The sequence below is a fragment of the Hermetia illucens genome, chromosome 1 (assembly GCF_905115235.1).
Source record: "Hermetia illucens chromosome 1, iHerIll2.2.curated.20191125, whole genome shotgun sequence".
NCBI classification, from domain to species: Eukaryota; Metazoa; Arthropoda; class Insecta; order Diptera; family Stratiomyidae; genus Hermetia; species Hermetia illucens.
Window position 1 is genome coordinate 124,815,724 of NC_051849.1, and position 16,458 is coordinate 124,832,181.

Here is a 16,458-nt window from a genome sequence, read left to right on the forward strand (position 1 = left end):
AACCGCTTAAGGCAGAAGTTGTGAATCTTATACACGCCTTCTTCTTTTTCTTCAGCCTTTGTCCCGTTCACAAGCGGGGCCGGCTCGTCGTGATCGGCTTCGCCATTTGGCTCTATCGAATGCCTGATCTGGGTGCAATCTCGAGGCTTTCAAATCCCCATCCAGCGTATCAAGCCACCGTTGCTTAGGTCTGCCTTTTGGTCGTTTACCATCGACTTCGATGTTCAGACCAATCTTTGCAAGTGAATTCTCGTTTGCACGAATTGCGTGACCATACCATCGAAGACGCCTCTCTCGCAACTTTTCCACGATCGGTGCAACCCCATAACGATCGCGGATATCCTCATTTCGGATGTGATCTAAACGTGTGACGCCACTAGTCCAACGTAGCATCTTCGTCTCCATTACCGCGAGACGCCGTTCATTGTCTTTTATGGTCGGCCAACACTCAGAACCATAGAGAGCGACTGGACGGACGACATTGAGGTAAATTTTAGATTTGAGACGTTCGTTGATACGTCGATCACAAAGGACACCAGTTGTGGAACGCCACTTCATCCAGGTTGCGTTAATGCGTGAAGCAATTTCATAACGCAGTTCTCCATTGGCTGATAGCGTTGACCCGAGGTATTTAAATCGCTCAGATCTGGGCAGATCACTGCCGCTGACAGTGATTGTGCCTGTTTCATGGGGATCGGTCGTCAAAAATTCAGTTTTGTTTAAATTCAATCTGAGACCGTGTTGCATGAGGCGATCATTCCATTTTTGAACAAGTTGCTCGAGATCATTTTTGCTATCAGATGCTAGGAAAACATCATCTGCATAAAGCAGTGTGTAGGGCGCTGGACGTTGGATATCCCGTGTGACGGTGTCCATAACAAGGACAAAGAGGAGTGGTGAGAGGGCACTTCCTTGATGAACTCCAACAGAGACACGAAGCGGTTTTGATACACCCGCCATACTTCGAACTTTACTTTTCGGATCGTGGTAGAGCAATTGAACCCAGCGCACGAGTTCTTCTGGCACGAAGTGTTGTCGTAAAGCATACCAGATTAGTTCGTGTGGTACACGGTCAAACGCTTTCTCTAGATCCAGAAAGGCAATGTAAAGAGGGCGATGCTTCTCACGGTGTTTCTCCATGAGTAACCGCGCAGCGTGTATTGCGTCAGTAGTTCCGCAGTTCTTGACAAATCCGGCTTGATTCACGGTTATTTCAACGATTTCGCGAATACACGCCTGACGCCTTCCAATTGCTTGCCTCGTCAAAGGCTGTTTCTACATCGATTTCAGTTACACGGTCATTTTGGGGAGGGTTTCGTGGGAACGCATAGGGTGTGGGAGCCACGCTGCTTCTAAATTGCAACGGCTGGATTCGCTCCAAACACTTCTCCAGAAGTCTTCTGCCTGATTCAGATCGAGGTTACATTCCCTACCTGAGTTGGTGAGATTTTTATAAAATGCCCGTTGGTTCTGGAAAAACAAGGTGTTGTCTGTCCTTCGCTGAAAGCTTTTTAAGGTTTTGTTTGTAAAACAAAACCTTATTAAAATCGGTTCAATGTCTGTCTGTCTGTCTGTTTTTTTTTTTGTTTCTTTTTTGAGGAGGTGGAAATCTTCAAAAGACACTGGCCTGGACACGCCAGCGTGTGGGATTCTTACCCACTAAAACCACCCCCGACTCCCCCCAAGCCCCGTGGAACCACCGTACGGTATTACATCACGGGGCGGAGTCAGCTCATTTTAGCTTGGTCCCTTTCATCTCTACGCGGCGTACGTAACCGCGCTTTTCTGGTCTCTTCTGTCTTTCGCAGTTCGGTATGGACAGATGCGACCATGGAGTTGATCGCATCCCAGTCTTCCTGACATGCTAGCATTCTTCGCACCAGATCCTCTGGTACGAGCACCTCTCCCAGAGTCTCCTCTAGTTTCTTCTTTTCCTCCACAAACCTTGGGCAGTGGAAGAATACATGCTCTGGGTCCTCTGGGACTCCATTGCAGTTGGACAATCGGGTGAGGTATCTAGTTTAAACCTGAACAGGTACTGGCGATACCCTCCATGCCCCGTGAGAAACTGACTAAGATTATAATTAATCTCACCGTGCCGTCTCTTCAACTACTCCTTGATGGCAGGGATGAGCCTGTGTGTCCACCGACCCTTTCCTGAGCGTTCCCAACGCTCTTGCCATCTATTTAGAGATCTCTCCCATTCGGCGTTCTTTGTCTGCGATGAAGGAGAGACAGACTTCGCACTATATATATTCGTCATCCCATCCGCCAGGATGTCAATGGGCATCATTCCTGAGACAACGAATGCTGCATCATCTGAGACAGTCCTGAATGCCGAGCACACTCTTAGGGCTGTTCTTCTGTAGACTGAACTCAGTTTGTTAGCGTTAGATGTAACCTGCAATGCCTTTCCCTAAACTAGAGCTGCATAAAGCAGGATCGAACTCACCACCCTAGCTACAAGCAACCTGGAAGCACACCGTGGCCCTCCCACGTTCGGCATCATTCTTGCCAGGGCCACACTTGCAGTGGATGCTTTGTCGTAGACATACTGCACGTGTGGCTTATAGCTAAGCTTCCCATCTAGCATCACTCCCAAGTATTTTTTTTTTGTTTTTTTGTGCGTACACGGAGGTAGAAAATCTTAGAAAGACACGTCCGCCGCCCGAACGGCGGAACTACAGCGGGCGCGTATGGGATTCACACCCACTAAAAACCACCTCCGGTCTTTCCAGCCCCAGCTTCGCGGGACCACCATTGCGGTATTACTTCGCGGGGTAGGTTTGCTCTTAGGCACTCATTCTTCTCCAATTTCCACCTTTCCTCCTTCTTTGTTCCTTCAGCAACTCTTCCTGCATTTGGATGATTGCGAAGCTAACCGCAAGCCACTTCTCCTCACACTCCAGCATCTCAGTAACCAAGCTCTCCGGGGTCCCGCTCCTGCCCAGCACCTGGTTTAAGCTCCTTCTCTCCATCGCAAATCGTGGGCAGTGAAACATCACATGCTCTGGATCCTCCGGTATGCGATCGCATCTGGGACAGTTCGGAGAATCATCCAACGCAAAGCGGTGCAGATACTGCCTGCAGCAACCACCGTGTCCCGTGAGGAACTGGGTAATGTGGTAGTTGGTCTCCCAATGTTTTCGTTCAAGCCACACCCTAATGTTGGGAATGAGCCCGTTCCTCCACCGACCTTTCGTAGACTCGTCCCATTTGCGTTGCCAGAGATCAAGCGACTCTGACCTTGCCGCATTTCTACGCTGTGAATGCCCCTCCACACCTCTTGCATTGTACAGGACACTCTAAAAGCACTGCAAACCCTCAAAGCCATCCGCCAGTAAACCGAGTTCACCTGCTTCCGTCTCTGAGAGTTTGCAAGCGCCTCTGCCCACACAGGCGACGAGTAGAGCAGGATGGAGCGCACTACTCCGGCTAGCACCAGCCTCCGGCAATGTTTCGGTACACTAATATTTGGCAACATTTTTGCAAGTGTCGTGGTGGCACTGGCTGCCTTTTGGCATGCATACTCTAGGTGTTCCCTAAAACTCAATTTGGTGTCAATTATTACCCCCAGGTATTTGATAGCCGGCTTTGATACGACCGTGTGTCCACCGCCCTCCACTTTCACAGTGTTATTTTTCCTGCGTTTCGTTATTAAGACCGCTTCCGTTTTCGCGTCCGCCAAGGTCAGCCCGGCCTTTTCTAGCCAGGACTTTACCGCTCTCACTGTTTCCGTTGCGTAAACCTCCACATCTTCTGGGTGTTTTGCTGCAACAACCACAGCTAGGTCATCAGCAATGCCGACAATCGTAGTCCGCTCTGGGACGGGAAGAGCAAGCACTCCGTTATACATGATATTCCACAACAGGGGATCAAGTACCGATCCCTGTGGTACCCCGGCTGTGACAATGTACTCTTTGGGGCCCTCATCCGTCCCGTACCAGAGAGTCCTCTCTGAGAGGTAACACCTATGTCAGCCAACGCCCCTTTAATTCTATTCCAGTTGGCCGAGTTGAATGCGTTTTTGACATCCAACGCCACCACGGCACAGCAGCCGCCAGAAGTCAGTGCACCTTTTGCCAGGTTTACCACCATGCCAATTGCGTCCATCGTAGAGTGGGCGCGTCGGAAACCAAACTGGCGTTCCGACAAACCATTGCTGGCTTCGACGATGGGCAGGAGTCTGTTGTAGATGACTCTCTCCATCATCGTCCCCATTGTATCCAACAAGCAGATAGGACGATACGACGCTGGGTTTCCAGGTGGCTTGCCAGGCTTCGGAAGCAACACCAACTTTTGCTTTTTCCACTGGGCAGGGAATATTCCTTCTTTTAGGCACGCCTCGAAGGTGTTGGCGAAAAGGTCGGGCCTAGTGTTTACTGCCAGTTTCAAAGCTCGGTTGGGGATGCCATCCAAATCTGGGGCTTTGTTGTCACCGAACCTACCACATATTTCCCGCAGCTCCCCCACAGTTACAGGCGGTATTATGCCGTCATTTAGCTGGACAAAAATTTGCCTTCCCCTATTTTCGTGGTGAGGGAACAGAGTGGTAACAATCTGTTTCAGGAGGCGCGGACAGGTCACCTGGGGTGATTTCCGCAGCCTTTTCATCACCACTCTGTAAGCCTGTAAACCCCCAAGGGTTTATGTCGGCATGGTCGCACAGCTATGTGTCCGGATAGCTCAGTGGTTAGAGTACTAGGCTGTCATACGGAAGGTCGCGGTTCAAATCTCACTGGTGGCAGTGGAATTTGCATCGTGATTTGACGTCGGATACCAGTCGACTCAGCTGTGAATGAGTACCTGAGTCAAATCAGGGTAATAATCTCGGGCGAGCGCAATGCTGACCACATTGCCTCCTAGTGTACCGTTACGGTCTTGAATGAAGTGCTCTAACACACTTCAAGGCCCTTCTCCAATATGGATTGTTGCGCCAATGATTATTATTATTATTATGGTCGCACAGCTGTTTGAAGCAGTTCTTTTTGCTCCTCCGAATGGCTTCCTTTTAGCGGCCACGCAATTGCTTGTGTGCCTCCTCTCGACCGTCGCCACCGGGTTTTCCCCTGAGCCTCTGGCAAAGCCTCCTTGCCCGAAAACATGCGGCTCGCAAACTTGCGATTTCATTGTTCCACCAGTAGTTGGGTTGCCTACTGGGGAGCAATCGCCTTCTGGGCATAGTAGCATCGCATGCTTCCGTCACCCATCGAGTGATATGGGTGGCTTTCTCTCCAGCCGTATCATTCAGGGATATGTCGGATTTGAGCACCGCGGAAAACGTGTCCCCCTCGAAAGCTTTCACTGTCCTGCCAAGCATACCACCCGGCATTCTGCGAAAACTCTTTTTCGAGCTCGATCCGCCCTTGATCTCTATGCAGATTGCCTGGTGGTCGCTGTGAGTATAGTCCTCACTGACATGCCAAGCGATTCTACTGGCTAAAGTAGCACTCACGTATGTCAGGTTCGCTATAGACCCCAGGCTCCTTCCCCGGAAAGTGGACGAAGACCCAACATTTGCCAGTACCACGTCTGCACGTCTGCCCATACACGCACATCTCCGGATGCGTGCATGTGCATGGCCATGACACATTCGCCGAGCATTCCCTTATCCGCACGAAGGGACGCGCCTGATGGACGATTTGGCAACTCCACACAACTGGCAACTCCCAAGTATTTGATGGCAGGCTTAGAAGTGATGATATGATTCCCAATTTGAATACGCACAAAATTGCGCTTGGTGATGAGGACCGCTTCCGTTTTTTCCTCCGCAAGTGTCAGACCTGAACTCTTTAGCCAACCCTTAACAGCACTGAGCTTCGCATGAGTAACCATTTTGATAGCATCAATGGTAGATCTGGCTTTACGGAACCCATACTGCCGATCTGAGGGACCTCCCTGGCTCTCAACAACCGGGAGTAATCTATTATAGATTACTCGCTCTAGCATTTTGCCCACAGTGTCCAAAAGACAAATAGGTCTGTAGGAGGTTGGCTCACCTGGAGGTTTGCCAGCCTTAGGCACTAGCACCAACTTCTGTCGTTTCCATGATGCAGGAAATATCCCCTCGGACATGCACGCTTCGAACAACTCAGCGAACATGTCCGGCCTGGATTTCACGGCAAGCATAACGGCCTTATTCGGCACGCCATCCAGACCCGGAGCTTTGTTATCTCCTATCCTAGTGCAGATCTCTAGTAGCTCGTCCCTGGTGACTGGCGGTATTGCCGTGTCGTTCAGAGGTCGCTGGAAGCTGTCTATGCCATCCTCTTGCTAAGGGAATAACCCCTGAATGATTTTTAACAAGAGTGAAGGACACGTGATCTGCGGAGATGATCGGACTCTGAATCGCCCCATCACGATTCTATAGGCGCTCCCCCACGGGCTTACGTCCGCTCTAAACAGAGTTTTTTAAAGCATTCCCTCTTGCTCCGTTGGATGGCGAACTTGAGGGTTTTGCGGGCTTCCTTATAGGCGCGCTTTTTTTGCCCTTGGTCGATTCTGCCTACCGTTCTTTGAGCCGCTCTTCTGGTTCGGTGACAGGCTGATCGAAGGTTGGCCAGTTCAGCATTCCACCAGTAGTTTGCTCTTCTACTGGGGAATGAGCACCTCCTTGGCATGGATGCGTCACACGCTTTGGCGATGCATTGGACCACATGGGTAGCTCTTTCCGTTGAGGCGCCTGCTTTATAAGGCTGGTCTAACCACATCTCCATAAAGGTCTGCTCATCCAGAGCTTTAACGGACCAGCCTGACATCTTTCTCGGTTCGGGCATGATGGTCTTATGCCCGGTGACTCCACCCATAGCCCAAAGAAGATTGCCTGGTGATTGCTGTGGGTGTAGTGCCTGCTGACACACCAAGACATACCACGTGCCAGTGCAGGGCTGACAAAAGTTAGGTCTACGATTGAGGTAGACCCCCCTTTCTGAAAGGCGTTTACATATCCTTCGTTGGCCAGAACGACATCTAACTGTGCGAATTCGGGCAGTGTCAGGCTTGGTGGGGCGTAACAGCTGTACACATATACCTCGTTTATTTTCGCCCACATAAAGCCGCTGTATGTTTGATTCCCAGTGCATTGTATGGCTTGTCAACCGCATGCCCATATCGCCACTCCACCAGACGAATCTATAACCCGCACGCCACCGTGACGGTTTCTGTAGGGTTCGCTAATGATAGCAATTTCCATCTCGGATTTAGATGGTCTGCTCGAGTAAATCTTGAGCGACCCTACAATGATTGGGGTTTATTTGAATAAACCTCATTTTTTCATTAAATTCAGCGGCTTCCTAAATTCCGGGCATTTACCACTTCCGCCAATATGCCGGTAATCCCGTCCTTCACTGTCTGTTTGTCTGTCACAGGCACTTTTCTCAGAAAAGGGTATACCGATTGACACGAAGATGGGACCTGCGTACCCCCAGACATGCAGTGAGTGATATCCGCCTACGTTGAGATTTACATACATGTAAAAGGGGGGTGTCAAAATTTTTTTCACCAAATATAGGCATGTCTCGATTAGTACTTTTCGAAGGTCTTAGTTTTGAGATTGGTTAAAAGGGCGGGGAGTGGGAGGGGTGGAAAGTGATGATTTCTTTAACGGAGCCATTCTCAGAAATTACCCAACTGAAAAATCTGAAAAAAACCATGAAGCTGCCTTTATATGGTGCCCAGGCCCCAAAATACTCTCCATATCGATATCTGTTCAAATTAAGTTAATAATAGTATATTACCATATTTTTGGGAAAATTGAGTAAAACCCCCCTTAAGTTTATCTCAGAGTTATAAAAGTTGGTAGTTGATCAAAATCATACTATTAGTAACAAAGTTACAGTAGCTCAAAGTTGTCTTTATCGTGTAAATTTACAACCGGAAATCCTAAATCTGATATGCTAAATGCATATTCTTAAAGGGCTACGTACAAATGGGATAGTTCTACACTCAAATATACTCACACAAGAAGCAAACAAAACCTTTCATACCTGAAGCGCTCAGCTTCCGGTTTCCCGACTTGTTTGATACCTGCGGATGCGATTGGAGCAAGTTTCTGCTTCAGTACCTAGAAGATTTCTTCGATTGGCATATCATTGGACAGATGGTAGTTTCCAACGATGTTCGCAACGCATTTGTGCACTCTTGGTGATGGATTTCCAAGTAGTGCTTGCGTGACACGACCAATCTCCTTTCTCAACTTTTCGACTCTTTTGTTGAGTCGAAATACCCAGAACGGTAAACTCCTTCTGCGCATACCTCTGTTATTCGCTCTAAGATGTTGCTTATGGAGACGAATAACCGTGGCAGCTGCAACGTAGATCAGGTTGTGAACCTCTGTAACAGTAATCTCGCTAGCTAAAAGATCAGCCAAAATTCTGTCAAAGGCTTGCCAACTTTGTTAATAATATTTGGATTTCCTTCAATCTTCCCAAAGTTTTGCCTTATGTTATCCCTTACACCAGTCCCATATGTTGTACTTCTAGTAATGAACTTAAGGGGGGTTTCCGATTAAATTTTTAAAGTATGCTAATATACTATTATTAACTTTATGTGTGCAGATATCGGAACGGAGAGGCCTAGATTTCGTTTAGATACACCACTGTGAACTTCCAAATTTTTCGGTTGGGTAGGTTCTGAGAACGAGACCAGCTAACTTTTTGAGGATCATATTTTGAGCCCTCACTACCCTACGTTTCATCCAATATGAAATATAGGTTTAGAAAAGAACTAATCGAGCCCTTTTATTTCATACCCCACATGGCCACATTCTGTGAAAAAAAATTTTGCACCCTCCATCGACATGTATGGGGAGCCCAACCCCTTCAACTTAAATGAAAATTGTGCCACATACTGTATGCAAATGGAACCACAGACGACATGCTCTCACCAATTTTTGTGACAATTGGTACAGCGGTTTCCGAATAAACCGGGGATGACACCATAGACAGACTGATTCTAATAAGGACTCTGTTTCGGCGATATCCTAAACGGCCTCTTCCAGTGGGCTACCCTGCTTGGGCGTTGGCCAAGCTCGCGCACTAGCTCCTGGATGTTTAATTAGAGGACCGTGGTTGCTCTCGTTCCGGGCTGCCGAAACTTAACTTCGGAACGATGGGGTAATCAAAAACTACTGGAACAGAAAAGGCTAAATGGTTAGGAATTATACTTACATTGATTGGCTTGGATTTAGTTAAAGAAAACACTCGCGTTTCCACTTCTACAAACCTTTTATTACTAAACACGATATTCTACTTTTTTCTTTTTAACAATTTCACTAACTAATTCTATAAGCGAGTTAAAGAAATTACCGCGCGAAATAAAGTGTTCTCGGTTAGAACATTTAACTCTGTTCAGAGGCTTTTTGACTACTAAAAATTAAATGTAATGCTATTCTTTAAGTCACCTATGTTTGACCCTTCCATGTTTACACATTGGTTTGAAAGTGTTCTTGTACACAACACAATAACACTTGTTTATTATTATAAATTTGGTTGTTGGCGGCAAATCGACACCTGCTGTTGCGCTGCGAATTGCTGACACGGAAGAAAGTCATGTCGAGGCCAAATATACCATTTGGTAAGTAAGATGCTGATGCAATGGCGAAAAAGAATCTCGCGATGTCCAAACAGGCCATTTGCATAGCATGTGATGTAACGACGGAAGAGGTTAAATGCGCATGCAGACTGGGTTTCATGGGGCTAGCTCCAAAGATGCGGCTGCTGGAGAAAATCCGGCGAAATCGCTTAAACATCCTCCCGCGCAAAAAAAGTCCAATTGTCTTTGACCTGGACTGTTATCTATAGGCAAACGGTCCCAGGTGTCTGGATATGAAAACCCTTTTATTGGTGTCACTCGCTGCCAGCTTGCATTCTAAGGGTGTAAGGCCATCCTTCTACCTCCAACGATCGAAATGATAGCGCCCAAATCGAAAACCCCTAAGTGGTGCGTAGCGCCTTAATAACCCCTTACATCAATAGTCTCCCCTGGTAGATCTCCGATCGATGCAGAATTGTCTTCCGGGTATTGATGTGTTGTTTTTTTTAAGGTTTTGTCTGTCTGTCTGTCTTTTTTTTTTTTTTTTTTTTGTTTGAGGAGGTGGAAATCTTCAAAAGACACTGGTCTGGACACACCAGCATGTGGGATTTTTATCCACTAAAACCACCCCCGACTCCCTCCCTGCCCCGCGGAACCACCATAAGGTATTACATCACGGGGCGGAGTCAGCTCACTCTAGCTTAATCCCATTTCTTCTATACGCGGCGCACGCGACCGCGTTTTTCTCCTTTCCTCTGCCTTTCGCAATTTATCTTGAATTGATGCGATCATGTACTTGACCGCATCCCAATTCTCTTGATGTGCTAGCATTTTCAGCACCAGATTTTCTGGTACCAGCACCTCTCCTAGAGCCTCCTCTAGGTTCCTCCTTTCTTCCACAAATCTCGGACAGTGGAAGAATACATGCTCTGGGTCCTCTGGGACTCCATCGCAGTTTGGACAATGGGGTGAGGTCTCCAATTTAAACCTGTGAAGGTATTGGAGATATCCTCCATGTCCCGTGAGAAACTGGGTTTGATTATAATTAACCTCACCGTGTCGTCTCTCCAACCACTCCTTGATGGCAGGAATGAGGCTGTGAATCCACCGACCCTTTCCCGAGCGTTCCCACCGCTCTTGCCATCTATTTATGGATCTCTCCCTCTCAGCCTTCTTCGTCTGCAATAAGGGAAAGATTGGCTTCGCATGGTATATATTCGCCATCTGATCTGCCAAGATGTCAATGGGCATCATTCCAGAGATGACGAATGCTGCATCATCTGAGACAGTCCTGAAGGCAGAGCATACCCTCAGAGCTGTCTTCCTGTAGACTGCATTCAGTTTGCTAGTGTTAACTGACATCCGCAACGCCTCGCTCCAAACTGGGGTCGCATAGCGCATGATTGAGGTCACCACCCTGGCTATAAGCAACCTAGAGGTATGCCGTGGCCCTCCGACGTTCGGCATCATCCTGGCCAGGGCCATACTGGCAGTGGATGATTTATCACAAACATACTGTACGTGTTGCTTATAGCTGAGCTTCCTGTCTATCACCACCCCCAAGTATTTGATGGCCGGCTTGGAAGTGATGATATGATTCCCGACTCTAACACAGGCGTAATTTCACTTCCGGCGCTTCGTGATGAGGACCGCTTCCGTTTTTTCCTCCGCAAGCGTCAGACCAGAGCTCTCTAACCAGCAATTGACAGCACTGATTGCTTCGCTTGAGTATAACTCAGCATCTTCGAGATGCTTTGCGACAACAACCAGTGCAATGTCGTCAGCGTAACCCACCACTGTGGCTTCCTCCGGAAGGGGAAGATTAAGTACATCGTTGTACATGATGTTCCACAGTAGTGGGCCCAATACGGAGTCCTGCGGGACACCCGCGGAAACGACGTACTCCTGCGGTCCGTCATCAGTGACAATTGCGGCGAGGTAGGCGGGAATACCAACCTTCGCTAGGGATTTCCGGATTAGATTCCAATTGGCCGAATTGAATGCATTTTTCACGTCCAGGGTTACTACCACGCAATATTTACTGGTACTACCCTTTCCGTGGATTGCATCTTCGGCCAAGCCAGTAATTTGATGGCATCAATGGTTGATCTGGCTTTACGGAATCCATACTGCCGATTTGAAAGGCCGCCTTGGCTCTCAACTACTGGGAGTAATCTATTATAGATAACCCGCTCTAGCATTCTAGCATGTCCAAAAGACATATGGGTCGGTATGAGGATGGTTCACCTGGTGGTTTATCAGGCTTAGGCAGAAGTACCAACTTCTGCCGCTTCCATACCGCTGGAAATATTCCCTCGGACATGCACGCTTCGAATAACTCAGCAAACATGTCCGGCCTGGATTTCACGGCAAGCTTAAGGGCCTTATTCGGTACTCCGTCCAGAGCCGGTGCTTTATTGTCTCCTATTCTGCCGCAGATCTCCAGGAGCTCGTCTCTGGTGACTGGCGGGATTGCCGTCACATTCAGAGGTGGTTGGAATGTGTCGGTGTTCTCCTCTTGCTGGGGGAATAACCCCTGGATGATTTTCAACAAGAGGGCGGGGCACGTGATCTGCGAAGACGAACGGCCTCTAAATCGTCCCATCACGATTCCATAAGCTCTCCCCCACGGATTTACGTCCGCTTCTGAGCAGAGCTCCCTAAAGCATTTCCTCTTGCTTCGCTGGATGGCGAGCTTGAGGTTTTTGCGGGCTGCCTTGTAGGCGCACTCTTTCTGCCCTTGATCGACTCTACCTACCGCCCTCTGAGCCGCTCTTCTCGCTCGGTGGCAGGCTGATCGAAGGCCGGTCAGTTCATCATCATCAGTAGTTTGGTCTTCTACGGGGGAATGCGCACCTCCTAGGCATGGACGCGTCACATCCTTTGGCGATGCATTGAGCCAAATGGACGGCTCTTTTCGTAGAGGTGCCTGCTATATTAGGTTGATCCAACCACACCTCTAAGAAGCTCTGCTCATCCAAAGATTTTGCAGACCAGCCTGAAATCTTTTTCGGTTTCGGGCATGATAGCTCTTTGCCCTGAGGTTCGACACATGTCTCAAAGAAAACTGCCTGGTGATCGCTGTGGGTGTAGCGTTCGCTGACGCACCAGGACATACCACTCGCCAGCGAAGGGCTGACAAAGGTCAGGTCTACAACCGAGTCTGATCCCCCTTTCTGGAAGGTGTTTACAGCACCTTCGTTAGCCAAAACTATGTCCATCTGCGCAAAAGCTTCTAATAAACTGCGCCCCCTAGCATTTGATTCCCTACTACCCCAATCTAGGGCCCAAGCATTGAAATCACCAGCAATCACCTTTGGACTTCGTCCCTTCGCGTCGAGAACAAGATTATCAAGCATTTGCTCGAATTCAGACAGTGTCAAACTTGGCGGGGCGTAGCAGCTGTATACATATACACCACTTATTTTCGCCCACACGAAGCCACTGCCTGCCTGACTTGCAGTACATTGTATGGCTTGTCGACCGCAAGCCCATATCGCCGCTCCACCAGTCGAATCTTTGACCCATATGTGTCTATACGGTTCGCTTATGATGGCGATTTCCATCTCAGATTCGAACGTGACCTGCTCAAGTAAATCCTGAGCGACTCTGCAATGATTCAGGTTTATTTGAATAAACCTCATTTTCTCATTGCAGTGAGCGCCTTCCTAAATTCTGGACATTTACCACTCCCGGCAATATGCCGGTTATCCTGTCCCTCTTTTACTTCGCACAATAGGCACTTGGGGTCCCTATTGCACTCTCTGGCAATATGGCCTTTCTCCCCACACCTTCTGCATCGATCGGATCGATCAATGCTACTGGTGCATGCCTTCGCGAAGTGTCCAAACATGAGACATTTAAAGCACCTCTTCAGTGAAATTTGTTCCCTTAAACGGCAGACAACCCATCCAATCCGAACCCTTCCGGCAGCCAATAACATCTGTGCTGCCTCCGCTGGTACTCGTATTGTGGCTGTTTGAGTACCACCATAGGCTTTTCGTAAGCCCACAATAGACTCCTCGGTGAGTTCTTTCAACTTGAATTGCTCCTTCAGAGCAATACAAATTTCTTCTTTCGATGTTACTTCATCGAGATCCTTACATTGAAGGTAGATGTCATGTTTTTGGGCACGCACTGCGGCATTCTTCCCAAGTGAGTTTTTCACTTGAGTGCGAAAGTCATCAGTTTTGCCCACGCTGGATCTTTTCAGCTCGAACATGAGATCCCCTTTCTGGGTTCTTCGGATTCGGTTTACATTTCCGCTCAGATCTTATAGGTCGGGATCCGCTTTGACCTTTTTGAGTATCTCCGCGTAGGACAGATTGCCCTTACTGGAGATAACAATTACGTCTGGACGAGTTCGCACTTTTGCCTTTCGTTCTGCTTTTTTGTTGGTAACTTTAGTCCATCCATCGTTTTCGCTGGTCTTAGGCTTCGCAACGCTGGTCGAGTTTCCTAGATTCGCTGTACGGTTTCCTCCTTCTGACCTGTTGGTGTTGGTTTTCCGGATGTCCTGTCCGCCTTTTTTTCTCTTAGGCGCCTGCTGATTACTTAAAGGATCCCCCTCTTTTTCACGTACTCGCTTATTTCGCTGGGATTCGATGGTAGTACGGTTAGGCGTCACTTGGGTCGCTTGTGATACTGTTGGCACAGCGGGGTTCGGCGTGTTCTTATTATTCTTTTCCTCCATCTGTGATCTATTATAGAGAACTCTAATAGCCCTCACCATATTCTTTATGGCTTGGTGCACGTTGTGCTTGTCCTTGATAAACTCGGACAGCTCAACTATTTTTGCCCCAAGCTGGGTGAAGGGTAATTCCTCCGAATCGGGACTCTGCTCCCTATAAGTCCCGGCAGGGTTACTCCTTTTACATGGTACTTCACTTTTGGCCTGTACTTTATCCTTCATCGTCTTTGGCATTGGTGGAGATCTCAAAGTTGATGAGCTTCTTTTGAATGGATCTCTTCCTTGTTCCTGGAGCACCTCCTGCTGTCGAGCATCTTGAACATGTGCGGTGGGTGTTGTCACGGTTTTTGTTGTCCAAAAAGCTACTTTTAGTTCATCTTTGTTTGGTCTTGTTATTGGTGTTCTCGGTAAAGTCGTACTTCGCTTGAATACTTCCTTCTCCAGATCCAAATCACTTGTAGCATTATATGCCAAGGTGGCCAAGTTGTCCACCACCGAGGCACTGCGGTCGAGGGATATCGACGACCGGGAGCCCGCTTGCTCACTCCCAAAAGCCGCCGGTACTGGGGTTCCGAGCCCCTGCACCGTAAGTTTCCTCCTTCTCTCGTCTTCCATGGTGGTTTTATGTTCTGGGTATCCTTCCCATAGCCATTTTGGTCCGCGCACCAGAGATGAGCAAACACTAGCCCATGCACAATCAAAAAAGAAAAGTGCATGAACACATATTTACACATCAATAGGTATGCCCCTATCCGCCAGCTGGGGTCGCGCCTGATGGGAGATCTGGCCACTCCTCACAGGTCTGTCTGTCTGTCTGTCACACCCGATTTATTCGGAAACGGCTGGACCGATTATCACGAAAATTGGTGAGAGTATGTAGTCTGGTGTCCCCTTTACATGCAGTAAGTGGCGCCATCTTGTGTTAAGTTTAAGGGGGGGCTCCCCGTACATGTGAATGGAGGGTGTAAATTTTTTTTTACAGAATGTAGCCATGTGGGGTATCAAATGAAAGGGCTCAATTAGTACTTTTCGAAACTGGTTCAATATTTGACGTTGGGTGAAACATAGGGGAGTGAGGACTCTAAATATGACCCCCAAAAAGTGTAACAGGTCTCGTTCTCAGAACTTATCCAACCGAAAAATCTGAAAAAAATCACAGTGGTGCATCCCTACGAAATCTAGGCCTCAAAATATATCCGGTTCCGATATCTGCACAAATAAAGTTAATGATAGTATATTTCCATATTTTAGAAATTTACCCGGCACCCCCCTTATGTTCATCCCAGAAGTACAAAATTTACCATGCGTGTAATGAAGAACATAATGCACAGTTTGGTCAAGTTTGAAGAAAATCTACCTATTATTAACAAAGTTAATGGGGGTGAAACTTCACAATTTTTTGTGAATTTGGTGCACTCTATAACCTGCATGACGTCATGATCACATATCAATTCGTCAATACCACAACGAAGTAAGTTCGTATGAATTGGGTGGAAAAGAATTATTTTGTTTTAGTTTTTTAATCATTTATATATTATATGAATATGAATTATTTCAACGGGACATGTGTGTATGTAGGTGTATAGTATATGCGTGCTAATGGACTTTGCGGGTAGTGCCTAATTCAGATAGATATAAGAAGTAAATCGGAAATATGGGTACGATAAATTTATATACTTGCATATATGTGTACAGTGTTCGGAAATATGCAGTTTGTTTGTTTAGGGTGAGCGTAATATTTATGGTTGTAATATGTACGTATGTTTCGTAATTTGGAAAAATATGAAGGATTATGTTGGATTTGTAGCTATATACGGATAGAAAAATGTGCGTTGAAATTTCTTACATAAGATGAACACAAAACCTTTATACCCGAAGCGCGAGCTTCCGGTATTCCGACTTGTTTTCGATGAAGTCGATTGCCTTGTTAGTATTATACATATCAAAGCTTATACCTAACTTTCTTTTTGCGGAAGGGTCCACAATTTTGTTTGTTCTTAAATGTATCGTTTTTATTTTCTTCATTGTGTTCATCATTCTTTTATAATCGAATCTGCTCTTTAAAAATTATAATAAAAAAGGCTATTTAACCCTAGAACTTTGTTACAAGAGGATGAAAATGAAGAATGTAATAATTACACAAATATAAATACTTGGGGTCGTTTTTATAAACGCCTTGAAAACTTGAATCGTTTAATTAGATACTATTTTGCTTGTATATGATGTAGTTATCATTA

The 16,458-nt window shown here is 47.2% G+C and overlaps 1 protein-coding gene across 6 annotated transcripts in view; it reads left to right on the forward strand.

The window, feature by feature from the left end:
- Window positions 1–16,458, forward strand: part of LOC119655082 — a 122,669-nt gene that overhangs the window by 22,923 nt on the left and 83,288 nt on the right. The gene's annotated exons all lie outside the window — the stretch shown is intronic.